This window comes from Salvelinus sp. IW2-2015, unplaced genomic scaffold (genome assembly GCF_002910315.2).
Source record: "Salvelinus sp. IW2-2015 unplaced genomic scaffold, ASM291031v2 Un_scaffold1277, whole genome shotgun sequence".
Taxonomy (NCBI): Eukaryota; Metazoa; Chordata; class Actinopteri; order Salmoniformes; family Salmonidae; genus Salvelinus; species Salvelinus sp. IW2-2015.
This window is the reverse complement of record NW_019942814.1, coordinates 157494-172517: the sequence shown is the minus strand read 5'-3', so window position 1 is coordinate 172517 and position 15024 is coordinate 157494. Positions and strand designations below refer to the sequence as shown.

The 15024-nt window shown below is 42.6% G+C and overlaps 1 pseudogene; it reads left to right on the top strand.

Moving 5' to 3' along the window:
* The first annotated feature begins 7649 nt into the window (after positions 1–7649).
* The window catches only part of LOC112070293 (zinc finger FYVE domain-containing protein 9-like), a 50965-nt pseudogene continuing 43590 nt past the window's right edge, over positions 7650–15024 (top strand).

The following is a 15024-nucleotide window of genomic DNA, read 5'->3' as shown; positions in this document are numbered from 1 at the left end:
ACGCTAACACAGGTTCGACAGGTGCACGGTGTTTCCTCCGACACATTGGTGCGGCTGGCTTCCGGGTTAAGTGGGCGCTGTGTTAAGAAGCAGGCCTGAATACACCCCCAGACTCTCTCTCTCTCTCTGACACGGCACAACTGTTGTTGAAGGAACAACATCGTCCAGTGTTTTATCCTCAAGACAAATCAACCTGGTGTTGTCCCAAATGGCTCCCTCATCACTGCGTTTGACCAGGACCCGAAGGAATTTGAGTCAAAAGTAGTGTACTATGTATTTGGGAATAGTTTACCATTTTGGTACGCAGCCAGTATACCAACCACCACCAACTGTAACACAGTAATCTATGTTTCGTATTTTAACAGGGCGGTCCTATTCATGTCTACATCCCCTGACTAGGGCACTAAGTACTCCATCCACAATGATCCCCCTGTCTAGTGGACTACGTTTTGATTAGAGCAATGGGGGTGCCGTTTGGGAGGCCCATTTACGATCAGTACATCTATCAGACATGTCTAGGTGGGTCTTACTGTAGGATGTCAACAGGTCCCGGCCAGACATGTCTAGGTGGGTCTTACTGTAGGATGTCAACAGGTCCCAGCCCTGCCAGACATAAATAGTCTTATACAATTGTTTTCCTTTTTCTCCTGTTTATTAAAAACCCAATAAATCTGATCATGAATAGTTTGTTTGGTGTGTTTATTAGGTGTGGGATCCACCGTGGGGCCCCCTGGTCCACCCCCTGGTCCACTGTGGGGCCCTATAGGGAATAGGTGCCATTTGGGATCTGCTTGTTTAAGGTGACATTGAATGGTTCAGCTACTGTGTGTTTGTCTGAAATGGAACCCTATTCCCTATGTAGGGGCCCCTGGTCCACCGTGGGGGGGGGGGGCCCTGGTCCACTGTGGGGCCCTATAGGGAATAGGTGCCATTTGGGATCTGCATGTTTCTGTGGTCTTGCTTAGAGGTAATATGTCCATTTTTGGGTGACCCTGACCAAATTCACATAGAAATGTGTGTTATAGATCTGTCATTCTCATAGCAAGCCAGTCTGAGAAGCAGTAGAGCTGTTCTAAACTTGGAGGCAAAAGAAATGTCCCTTTTTCCAGGACCCTGTCTTTCAAAGATAATTTGTAAAAATCCAAATAACTTCACAGATCTTCATTGTAAAGGGTTTAAACACTGTTTCCCATGATTGTTCAATGAACCATAAACAATTAATGAACATGCACCTGTGGAACGGTCGTTAAAACAATAACAGCTTACAGACGGTAGGCAATTAAGGTCACAGTTATGAAAACTCAGGACACTAAAGAGGCCTTTCTACTGACTCTGAAAAACACCAACAGAAAGATGCCCAGATGCGTGAATGTGCCTTAGGCATGCTGCAAGGAGGCATGAGGACTGCAGATGTGGCCAGGGCTATAAATTGCAATGTCCATACTGAGACGCCTAAGACAGCACTACAGGGAGACAGGACGGACAGCTGATCGTCCTCGCATTGGCAGACCACGTGTAACAACACCTGCATAGGATCAGTACATCCGAACATCACACCTGCGGGACAGGATGGCAGCAACAACTGCCCGAGTTACACCAGGAACGCACAATCCCTCCATCAGTGCTCAGATTGTCCGCAATAGGCTGAAAGAGGCTGGACTGAGGGCTTGTAGGCCTGTTGTAAGGCAGGTCCTCACCAGACATCGCCGGCAACAACGTCGCCTATGGGCACAAACCCACCATCGCTGGACCAGACAGGACTGGCAAGAAGTGCTCTTCACTGACGAGTCGCGGTTTTGTCTCACCAGGGGTGATGGTCGGATTCGCGTTTATCGTCGAAGGAATGAGTTACTGAGGCCTGTACTCTGGAGCGGGATCTATTTGGAGGTGGAGGGTCCGTCATGGTCTGGGGGCGGTGTGTCACAGCATCATCGGACTGAGCTTGTTGTCATTGCAGGCAATCTCAACACTGTGCGTTACAGGGAAGACATCATCCTCCTCCCTCATGTGGTACCCTTCCTGCAGGCTCATCCTGACATGACCCTCCAGCATGACAATGCCACCAGCCATACTGCTCGTTCTGTGTGTGATTTCCTGCAAGACAGGAATGTCAGTGTTTTGCCATGGCCAGCGAAGAGCCCGGATCTCAATTCCATTGAGCACGTCTGGGACCTGTTGGATCGGAGGGTGAGGGCTAGGGCCGTTCCCCCAGAAATGTCCGGAGACTTGCAGGTGCCTTGGTGGAAGAGTGGGGTAACATCTCACAGCAAGAACTGGCAATCTGGTGCAGTCCATGAGGAGGAGATGCACTGCAGTACTTAATGCAGCTGGTGGCCACACCAGATACTGACTGTTACTTTTGATTTTAACCCCCCTTTGTTCAGGGACACATTATTCCATTTCTGTTAGTCACATGTCAGTGGAACTTGTTCAGTTTGTCTCAGTTGTTGAATCGTGTTATGTTCATACAAATATTTACACATGTTAAGTTTGTGAAAATAAACGCAGTTGACAGTGAGAGGACGTTTCATTTTTTCTTATGTGCAATATTTCTATGCTCGTTAAGTTTTGTGCGTCTTTTTGAGTTTTGTACAGCAGCTTCAAACAGCTGAAAATACAATATTTTGGGTTATTGAAAAAAAAGAGATGGTACAATGATTCTCTACACTACACATTTCTTATTTTGTCACAAACTGAAATAAGGGAACTATTCGAATTTTAGCAACCGGGAAATGGCGGAATGATTCCTGCCTATTGCACCTTTTTTTTAACATTTTATTAAAAATATAATTTAAAGTTACAAGTCCAGACTAGAGCCTCAATGTGTGGCTTGGACTACATTGGGAATGGGTCTGTTTTCAGTCACAGACCATGTATAAATATATAGGATATTTTTCCCAAGGTCCACAGGATTGATGAAATCACTGCATGGTTACATAGCAATATATTTTAAAAGGGCTTTAACATTGGCTATCGGTGACGTTTCATTGCCATGACAATGGTGAAGTCCCAAAAGGCACATAGTCCCTATAATAGTGCCTATTGTTGACGGCGTATATAGTCGCTACTGTTGACCGGCAGAATATAGGGCACTACTTTTGACCGGCGGTATATAGTGCACTACTTTTGACCGGCGGTATATAGGCACTACTTTTGACGCGGGAGTATGATAGTGCACTACTGTTGACCGGTATAAGTGCACTCTTTTGACCGGCGGTATATAGTGCACTACTTTTGACCGGCGGTATATAGTGCACTACTTTTGACCGGCGGTATATAGTGCACTACTTTTGGACCGGCGTATATAGGGCACACTTGACCGCGGTTATAGTGCACTACTTTTGACCGCGGTATAATGCACTATTTTTTGACCGGCGGTATATAGGCACTACTTTTGACCGGCGGTTAATAGGGCACTATTTGACGCGGTATATAGGGCACTACTTTTGACCGGCGGTATATAGGGCACTACTTTGACCGGCGGTAATTAGTGCACTACTTTTGACCGGCGGTATAAGTGCACTACTTTTGACCGGCGGTAATTAGTGGCACTACTTTTAACCGGCGATATAGGGCACTAACTTTTGCCTAGGCGGATATAGGGCACTACTTTTGACCGGCGGTATATAGGGCACTACTTTTGACCGGCGGTATATAGGGCACTATATAGGGATTATGGTGTGATTTCTGACTCGGACAAGGCCCTGCATTGAGTTTCATTTTCTTATTTTTATTCATTTTTTATTTAACCTTTATTTAACCAGGTAGGCCAGTTGAGAACAAGTTCTCATTTACAACTGCGACCTGGCCAAGATAAAGCAAAGCAGTGTGACAGAAACAACACACAGAGAGTTACACATAAACAAACGTACAGTCAATAACACAATAGAAAAATCTATGTACAGTGTGTGCAAATGTAGGGAGGTAAGACAATAAATAGCGGGAGGGTGCGGGCAGCAATCGGTTGAATACAATGCACTTAGTTTTACTCTATGATATAGGGGTGATGTGTATCCCGACTCTGCTTGTGCCTGGAAAAGGCATTTTACAAGGTTATTAAATTAATGCTATTTTTCGCTGAACGGTGGAGCTAATTGTAAAGGTGTCCGCATCACAGGAGGCTGGTAAGGGGAGGATGGCTGGAAGGGAGTGAATGGAACGGTATCAAACACATTTGAACCATGCGTATGATGTGCTTGATACCATTCCAGACATTACTAGACGCACATCCTCCCCACTTTAGGTGCCACCAGCCGCCTGTGGTCTGCACACAGTTTTTTATTTTTATGAGAAAAAAAGCAGCAATATCCATCATGAGACACCGTAGCAATAAGTACACAATGGTTTGAATTAAACCCAAATAACCAATTGGCCAATATTCCTCTCTAGAGGCACTGTTTCGACTGCTCCTATAATTTTGCTGACACCCAACCCAGAAAGACAATTTCCATACACGGCCACATTGAAAATCAGATAAGAAAATTCCTAGTAAAACGCTTTAGTCGTCACCTTTGTGCACAAAACATCCATTGAATTATTCAAATAATTGTCGCTTAGGCCATTTTGTTATCACTCACAGGCAAAGATGTTGGCTGCGTTCTCGTACATGAAAACTGTGAGGTACCATGGGTAAATTGTGTTCGGCTGACTGATCTACAAATAATATTGAGTAGTTATTAACGATGCAAGATGACTTGTAGATTAGTTAGTCTCGCCTTTAAAATCGGCCATTAAAATATTAGTGCTAGTGCGCATGTGATGTTGGTGTATACGTGGTTTTTTTAACAGTCTACGGTATAAAGAAATATATAACTAATCCAAGATAGTTCATCTGTGTCGTTTACCGTGGGAGCAAATGAAGCATCGTGGGCTGAAAAAGCAAGGAAGTAGGCAAAGCCAATCACGATCTAGCGTGATCCTATTGGTGCGTTGTTGCATGTATTTGCATATTTCCTTTAGGGAACGCTTCCTATTTGAGGTGCGTGTGTGCACAAATCAATTCGACTTTGCACTCCTAAACAACGCATTTTTTTTTTAAAGTATATAAAACTTAGTGCACTGTTTTCGTAACAGTTTCTAGTTTTGGGATTTTTTTTTTTTATTGATATCAGATGTTTCATCGATGAGAAAATTTGCAGAACGTCTGCCCGGTTTCACCTAGTTCCATCGTCGCCCACTTATCCGCGAATTGACTTCCTCTCACTACCATATTTGGTGGTGAGAAAACGTTCTGAACGGAGGGCAGCACGATCGCTTCTATTTTATTTTTTTAAATAAGAGTCCCCCTAGAAAGATGATCATTTTACGTACTTTTTATTTTAATATTGTAATTGTAATTACTCAATAGTCTACAGAACTTAAATTGGTCTATTGTGCAGGGAAACGGGTTTAATTTAGTGACAGCCCCTCCATTCACTTCAATGCAATACACTGCATATTAATTACATATTGGCTTGTTGAGAAAAAAACTGTTGTTGAGAGTAGTCAGTAAGGTTGAATCTATGTGGTGTTATTTCATGGGGGACTGAGGTCTAAATTACCCAGCAACACTATCCACACTCAACTCAAAAAACCTACGAATAATTGCTACTTGGCCCCTCCATTAGGGCAAGGCAAGAGTGCATGGAAGTCTAGTATGGAATGATATTTTATTACACACTGGAAATAAACAGGGAAAGCAACAACAAAAAGTAAGTCTCACTCCAGTCTCCTTTTCACCTCAGTTTTACAAACTGATTTTCAACACAAACAGCAGTCAATTAATGTATTCTATTGGAATGAATATAACTTGCAGGATTCCATTCATATGTCTTAGAAATGCTGAGTAATAACCAGCCATTCAGAACATAATTTGGTTTGTAGAGATCCTACACTTTGGAAAAAATGGGTTTTATGGCTGTCCCCATAGAAGAACCCTTTTTGGTTCCAGGCAATGTTCCCTCTAAACTGCGCTCATGCTGCGCAGTAGCCCCGGGACTGCCAAGCAGCTGCTTTAGCCCCGGGACTGCCAAGCAGCTGCTTTAGCCCCGGGACTGCCAACATCTTCACAGGGTCCTTTGCTGTTGTTCTGGGATTGATTTGCACTTTGACACCAAAGTACGTTAATCTCTAGGAGACAGAACGCGTCTCCTTCCTGAGCGATATGACGGCTGCATGGTCCCATGGTGTTTATACTTGCGTACTATTGTTTGTACAGATGAACGTGGTACCTTCAGGCGTTTGGAAATTGCTCCCAAGGATGAACCAGACTTGTGGAGGTCTACAATTTTTTTCTGAGGTCTTGGCTGATTTCTTTTGAATTTCCCATGATGTCAAGTAAAGGGGCATTGAGTTTGAAGTTAGGCCTTGAAATACATCCACAGGTACACCTCCAATTGACTCAAATTATGTCAATTAGCCTATCAGAAGCTTCTAAAGCCATGATATCATTTTCTGGAATTTTCCAAGCTGTTAAAGGCACAGTCAATTTAGTGTATGTAAACTTCTGACCCACTGGAATTGTGATACAGGGAATTGTAAGTGATATAATCTGTCTGTAAACAATTGTTGGAAAAATGACTTGTGTCATGCACAAAGTAGATGTGCTAACCGACTTGCTAAAACTATAGTTTGTTAACAAGAAATGTGTGGAGTGGTCGAAAAACGAGTTTTAATGCCTCCGACCTAAGTGTATGTAAACTTCCCGACTTCAACTGTTTGAGATTGTGTTGTAGGCAGAACACATTGGAGTAGAATTCTATTGCATTGACACACAACTAGCCCTTACTAGGCATAACCAATCAGAGCTGCAGTAGGGCCTATATGCAAATAGACAATTGCCATATATGGATCTGTGCCATTTACTTTGAACTGGACTGTGTTTACGTGGTCATGAGTAATTGAGCTTGTTTTGAGATCAAAGAGACAGCTGCGTGTAGCCACGGGTGAACATTTTGTTCATATCCTTTGCTAGTTAGCAAGTCATTAGCCCAGTTATATATATATATAATTTGTAGTCAGCAATGAGGGAGTGATTGCTTCTTACAAGAGCACAAAACGTACATTTCTAAACATCTTCGAAAGACCAGTCAGGTAAATATCTTTTTTTTTTTGTCTTAAAGGGGCAGTGTTGTATTTTGAGACCGGCTTGAATCAACTAAATAGCCAATAGGCGGAGGGTAGCGTAATTTGTTTTTTTTCTCCGTAATAATGGTATGGGAATAATAATGCATTTTTATTTTGTAAAGTGTGTTCTTGCATCAAACAACACCATTTTCAGCCACCTCCTTGTCTGATGGACAAGGGGATAAACAGGTTAATGTCAAGCCCTGCTTGTTTTTTCCCCATAAGTCTTATGGAATGTATGCCTACATTGAAAACCACACATTGGCTGCTACTGTAGGCTGTGGTTCCAGGTCAGACTTTTGGGGGGGTTCAGGTAGAACCCTTTTGGGATCCATGTAAGGAAAAGGGTTCTACCTGGAAGAACAAACGGTTATCTTATAGGGACAGCCAAAGAACCCCAAATTCCTTCTTACATTTGCTTATAAACACAATAAAAATCGACACTGATATAAAATGGTATATTTTGATTTAGTTCTTCACCTTGCAACGTGTTGAAATGTGGGCTTTTATTTTTTTACGGTTCCTTCATTGTCATTGGAAAGCGACGTCATTGTAAGTGCTGCTAGCGGAATAGTAGTGAGGCGACAGAGTGATTCCTGAGTGCTGTCGTACAACTATTACTTTCCGACTTCAGCTGTTCCAAGTCTGGCGACAACTGAACTGTATGTGGTGTGTTTACCTACCCGGGGAGACTTGTAAAATAGAACTGAAAGGTGATTGTTATTGGACCTGTGTGTATGTGTGAGAGAGAGAGAATGACCGGTACAAACGGAAGGATTTCATGGCACTACGCGTGAAGATGGGAATTCCACCGGTGAGTATAATAGTATAAGTAGCTAATGCGGTCAATTTGTTTTCCATGTCATCTTAGCTCTGATGGTAGACACTCCGGTCATTGCGTTGGGTTCTACTGGGTTCAGTGATGTAGAATATCCACTGAGTTCTGCAACTCATCTTGATTCTAAGACGGACCATTATAATGATCGTCTACTTTAATTGCGTTCCGCTCATTGGTTGGCTAAGACATACAAACAACATTAGCAAGCAAGCTAACTGACGGGAAATAGCGGTAACTCATTTGTTTGGTGTCTGGCTGGTGGTGGACATTTAGTTTCGGGTGTCAGCTAACATATATATTTTTTTAAACAATCGTTACCGCTGGCTTTTAGCCGTCATAAACGCAACGGGTCTATGACGATATGATTGCAACAACACGCTGTGTAGAAGTAGCTGCTCCCCTCGACGCGACCACCCCCAACACTCTGCTGCTACGTAAAGCTACTATCCTTTGTCCAAAACCGCTACTTGTAAACATTAGCACGCACGGTTGCCACTATTTCACAATATTGTAGCCTACACATGATTGACTAACTTCTGTGCAGCCTGCCAAAGTGTATTTTGAATTGCATTTAGTCTTAAGCTACTGGCACCGCAGAAGCGAGGTCTGATAGTACAGTAACCCATTACCCATTCATAGATGCTAACTGCTTTATCGCCTATTGACTAACTAGTTAGTGTCTTCTGGTCAAGGGGGATTTTTCTTAAGATCCCCGAAGCTCGTTTTGAACATTTAAAACACATGCTTGCTGTGCAGTTTGCTAAACCATAAGGAACAGTATCTTACATATAATCAAAAAGGTAAAGTTACTACACACTAGGATTTAGTGTTTGTTCATGGCTTTACCTCCATGTTACGGCGTGTGTTTGACAGAAGACCTAGCTAACAGCGGATCCATACGCGGTGTTCCTCCGGTGGAAGAACTACACTTCCCAGTCTAGCGTTCTCCAAACACCTGTGTGTAAGCTACCTGGGGAGAAAGTGTAGTTCAACTGGAGGCACACGTCAAATGGATCTGTGTAAAACTCCTACAGTAAGTCCTTTTTTTATTTTATTTTTTATAAAAAATTTATTTTATTTTTGCTGATTATGCCCCTTATCTTTAAATATGTTTCGAAAACCGGGTTGAAAGCAATGATTATTGATTTTTCTAAACTTTTAAAACAAAGAGTTGGAATTGTAGTTGCACATGGAGCCAACCATGTGCCAATGTAGCTGCTGAAAATACTTACAGAGATGAAGGGTTTTCGAGAGCTCAGCAACCCATACTTCTTGGCCACAAGTTAACCATAAACAACCAACAATGTCACTTCTTTATTTAACTAGGCAAGTCAGTTAAGAACAAGTTCTTATTTACAATGACGGGCTAACGGGGAACAGTGCCTTGTTCAGGGGCAGAATGACAGATTGCTACGTTGTCAGCTCGGGGATTCGATCCAGCAACCTTTCGGTTACTGGCCCAACACACTGGGCTACCTGCCGCCCCACTTTAATGATAGCTATGTTATTGTGTATTATTAACTGGGTGGTTCGAGCCCTGAATGGTGATTGGCTGGTTGCCGTGGTATATCAGACCGTATACTACGGGTATGACAAAACATGTATTTTTACTGCTCTAATTACGTTGGTAACCAGTTTATAATAGCAATAAGGCACCTCTGGGGTTTGTGGTATATGGCCAATATACCACGGCTAAGGGCTGTATCCAGACACTCCCACGTTGCGTCGTGCATAAGAACAGCCATTAGCCATGGTATATTGGCCATATACCACACCCCCTCGTGGGTTATTGCTTAATTATCTAATGTAAAGACTTAGGGTGCCTTTATTCTTTAAAGGTACGGCATGTAAATTAGCAGATACTATTATTTCATGTGCCTACTAAAACACAGCTATTAACAGGTTGATGTGTAGCTACTGAAACACAGCTGTTAACAGGATGATGTGTAGCTACTGAAACAACAGCTGTTAACAGGATGATGTGTAGCTACTGGAACACAGCTGTATTAACAGGATGATGTGTAGCTACTGGAACACGCTGTAGTTAACAGGATGATGTGTAGCTACTGAAACACAGCTGTTAACAGGATGATGTGTAGCTATGAAACACAGCTGTTAACAGGTTGATTTGTAGCTACTGAAACACAGCTGTTAACAGGATGATGTGTAGCTACTGAAACACAGCTGTAGTTAACAGGATGATGTGTAGTCTACTGAAACACAGCTGTTAACAGGTTGATGTGTGGCTACTGGAACACAGCTGTTAACAGGATGATGTGTAGCTACTGAAACACAGCTGTAGTTAACAGGATGATGTGTAGCTACTGAAATACAGCTGTAGTTAACAGGTTGATGTGTTGCTACTGAAACACAGCTGTTGACAGGATGATGTGTAGCTACTGAACACAGCTGTTAACAGGTTTGATGTGTGACTACTGAAACACAGCTGTTGATGTGTAGCTACTGAAACACAGCTGTTAACAGGATGATGTGTTGCTACTGAAACACAGCTGTAAAAGGTTGATGTGTGACTACTGAAACACAGCTGTTGATGTGTAGCTACGGAACACAGCTGTTAAGGATGATGTGTTGCTACTGAAACACAGCTGTTAACAGGTTGATGTGTGACTACTGAAACACAGCTGTTGATGTGTAGCTACTGAAACACAGCTGTTAACAGGATGATGTGTAGCTCTGGAACAACAGCTGTTAACAGGATGATGTGTAGCTACTGGAACACAGCTGTTGATGTGTAGCTACTGAAACACAGCTGTTAACAGGATGATGTGTAGCTACTGGAACACAGCTGTTAACAGGATGATTGTGTTGCTACTGAAACACAGCTGTTAACAGGTTGATGTGTGACTACTGAAACACAGCTGTTGATGTGTAGCTACTGAAACACAGCTGTTAACAGGATGATGCGTAGCTACTGAAACACAGCTGTTGATGTGTTGCTACTGAAACACAGCTGTTGATGTGTTGCTACTGAAACACAGCTGTTGATGTGTTGCTACTGAAACACAGCTGTTGACGTGTGCTACTGAAACACAGCTGTGATGTGTTGCTACTGAAACACAGCTTGTGATGTGTTGCTACTGAAACACAGCTGTTAACAGGATGATGTGTAGCTACTGAAACACAGCTGTTAACAAGATGATGTGTAGCTACTGAAACAGCTGTTAACAGGTTGATGTGTAGCTACTGAAACACAGCTGTTAACAGGATGAGTGTTTGCTACTGAAACACAGCTGTTAACAGGATGATGTGTTGCTACTGAAACACAGCTGTTGATGTGTTGCTACTGAAACACAGCTGTTGACGTGTAGCTACTGAAACACAGCTGTTGACGTGTTCTACTGAAACCAGCTGTTGACGTGTTGCTACTGAAAACACAGCTGTTGACGTGTTGCTACTGAAACACAGCTTTTGATGTGTTGCTACTGAAACACAGCTTGTTAACAGGATGATGTGTTGCTACTGAAACACAGCTGTTAACAGGATGATGTGTTGCTACTGAAACACAGCTGTTGTCGTGTAGCTACTGAAACACAGCTGTGACGTGTTGCTACTGAAACACAGCTGTTGACGTGTTGCTACTGAAACACAGCTGTTGTTGACAGGTTGATGTGTAGCTCCTGAAACACAGCTGTTGTTGACAGGTTGATGTGTGCCTACTGAAAATAATGGGCAAATGTTGCACAATTTAGGTGTGGAAACTCTTAGAGACTTACCCAGAAAGTTACATTACTCTCAGCTGTAATCGCTGGCAAAGGTGCTTCTTTTAAGTAGGTGTGAATGGTTATGTAAATGAGATTTCTGTATTTAATTTCAACACATTTGCTAAAATTTCTGCAAACATGTTTTCACTTTGTCCATTATGGGGTATTGTGTGGTAAGATTGGTGCGATTAAAAAATAATAATATATATATTTAATCCTTTTGAAATCTGTCTGTAACACAACAAAATGTGGACTAAGTCAAGGGGTATGAATACTTTCTGAAAGAACTATCCATCTACCCAGAGATTCTAGACCCTTCAGATATACAACACATCAAATGGTTAGGGCCAAGGGGTAGGAGCGTTTGGTACACAGATACTGAAGTCATTTTAATTCTCAACCAAGCCAGGGCCAGCATGCCCCAGCATGCAGTGCGTGCTAGCTATCTTGTTGGTTTAGAGCGTATTTTGATTACGATTTTGCTCTTAAGAAGCCCCACAGTACTCTTAAAAAGAGAGATGATGACATTTAACTGACTCGTATCGATGCCACAGGCTGTTTATCAAGCGATAAGAGGTTAGGTAATGTATTGGCTAATGTATTGGTTTAGGGTTAGGTATTGTAAGAGGAGAGTAGCATAAAGCGGTGTGGTTTAGGTTAGATGGGTCATACTACATACTACACTCAAGGTTACGGTTAGGATAGATGGGGTTGTAGTGTCATACTACATACCTCAACCAAGGTTAGGTTAGGATAGATGGGTTGTAGTGTCATAACTACATCTCACCAAGTTAGGTTAGGTTAGATGGTTGAGTGTCATACTACATACTCACCAAAAGGTTAGGGTTAGGTACTAGAGTGGGTTGTAGTGTCACACTCATAAATCCACCAAGGTTAGGGTTAGGTTACGGCTAGGGTTAGGTATGGGTTTGTAGGTCATACTACATACTCACCAAAGGTTAGGGTTAGTAGGCTAGGTTAGATGGGTTGTAGTGTCATACTCACAGTTACGCACAAGGTAGGGTTAGGTTACGGCTAGGTTAGATGGGTTGTAGTGTCATACTACATACTCACCAAGGTTACGGTTAGGTTAGATGGGTTGGAGTGTCATACTACATACGCACCAAGGTTAGGGTTAGGTTAGATGGGTTGGAGTGTCATACTACATACTCACCAAGGTCAGGGTTAGGTTAGATGGGTTGGAGTGTCATACTACATACTCACCAAGGTCAGGGTTAGGGTAGATGGGTTGGAGTGTCAGATGGGCTATGTACAGGTGCAGTGATCTGTGAGCTGCTCTGACAGCTGGTGCCTTAAGTTAGTGAGGGGAGATATGAGTCTCCAGGTTCAGGGATTTTTGCAATTCGTTCCAGTCATTGGCAGCAGAGAACTGTAAGGAAAGGTGGCCAAAGGAGGAATTGGCTTTAAGGGTGACCAGTGAAATATACCTGCTGGAGCGTGTGCTACGGGTGGGAAGCTGCTACGGTGACCAGTGAGCTGAGATAAGGCTGGGCTTTACCTAGCAAAGACTTATAGATGACCTGGAGCCAGTGGGTTTGGCGACAAATATGAAGCGAATGGCCAGCCAACGAGAGTGTACAGGTCACAGTGGTGGGTAGTATATGGGGCTTTGGTGACAAAATGGATGGCACTGTGATAAGACTACATACAAACACACTCTGCTGTGTGAGGACAGGAGCCTGACTCAGATTTAATTACCCAGAATTATACACAATGCAGCTGTTGTAGGCCTGTAAACTCGCATTCAAGGACAATGCCGCCACTTAACACTTGGATTGTGTTAAGGTTAGTGGCGTAACTACATAGTTTTGGTGTGTAATTTCATGATTTAATGTCTATTGACTTGTTTTTTAGTGATGAGCGAAATTGCTTCTCTGTAACGTTTTGTAGTAGGATCCCTGCGATGACTAATGCAATAAATGTCAGAGAACTACAGACGGGTTATATAGATTTCTGATCATGTTGGAACTTCCTGCCGTATGTTGCTCTGTATTGATATGCCATTGCATATCTTTTAAATGGGATATGGTAGTAGGTGCCAGGGTTTTTTTCATCAACAGTTTCCCGTGTGTATCATGAATGGCCCACCACTCAAGGGACATCCGGCCAACCTGACACAACCGTGGGCCAGTATCCCTGTGGAATGCTTTCGATACCTTGTAGAGTCCATGATGAATTATGGCTCAATATCAGGAAGGTGTTCCTAATGTCTGGTATACTCTTGTGTATATGCAGTAGCAATTGAGCCCGGGGACGGGGAGTAGGATGAGGTCAGTCGACTGTTTACACTTGGCTCAAATGGAACCCTATTCACTATATAGTGCACTACTTCTGACCAGAGTCCTATGGAACCCTACTCCCTATATAGTGCACTACTTCTGACCAGAGCCCTATAGAACCCTACTCCCTATATAGTGCACTACTTTAGGGTGCCATTTGGGACGAAACCTTGATCTGGTCAAGGATTCCTGTTCATCTAAAAAGAAGCATGTTGCCTCTTAATCAGATTTAGTCCCAGTGCTTCTTCTACACCTGCATTGCTTGCTGTTTGGGGTTTTAGGCTGGTTTTCTGTACAGCACTTTGAGCTATCAGCTGATGTAAGAAGGGCTTTATAAATACATTTGATTTGATTTAGTCAGGTGGAAGAGGTTATTTTACATTATCACACTAGGCTGAAAAATGGCGCCGACAGAAACATCTAAAAAAAAACAATTATGTTGCCTCTTAATCTTAAATATTAAACGGTGCCGGAGGAGATAGCTGCTGTTTTTACGGGCTCCTAACTACAATTTTCTTAAAATTTTTAACTAGGCTATTGAGCACGTCAATAACCCAAGCCTGTCCCATAGTTAACATTAGTTGGCTAACTGGCCAGCTAGCTAGCTAAATGACCACTACCGACTGTAGCGTGACTGTTACAAAGTCCATTTGTAGCTAGTTTTTTTTTGACATTTGTTTGTTGTGGATGCCTCGCTATTTTATGTAGCCAGCATACATCATTCTAACAACAATGGACACACTGGCTAAGTCTATTTGGTTTCTTTGTTTGTTTGCTAGTTAACTAACAATGAAGAGAGATGGATGCTAACCAGATAACAAACTGACTCATCAAAAGTGTTGCTTGTTTGGGTACCGAACAGCGTCCTGGGTACCATTTCATTTTTTTTAGCAAACATTCCACTCCATGTTCTCCTGTCATTTTGGCAATTTCTTTGATAAAGCAGATCACATTCTGGTGTTTTGATATGAGGTGATATGCTAGCCTAGCTACATTCAATATGAGGTGATATGCTAGCCTAGCTACATTCAATATGAGGTGATATGCTAGCCTAGCTACA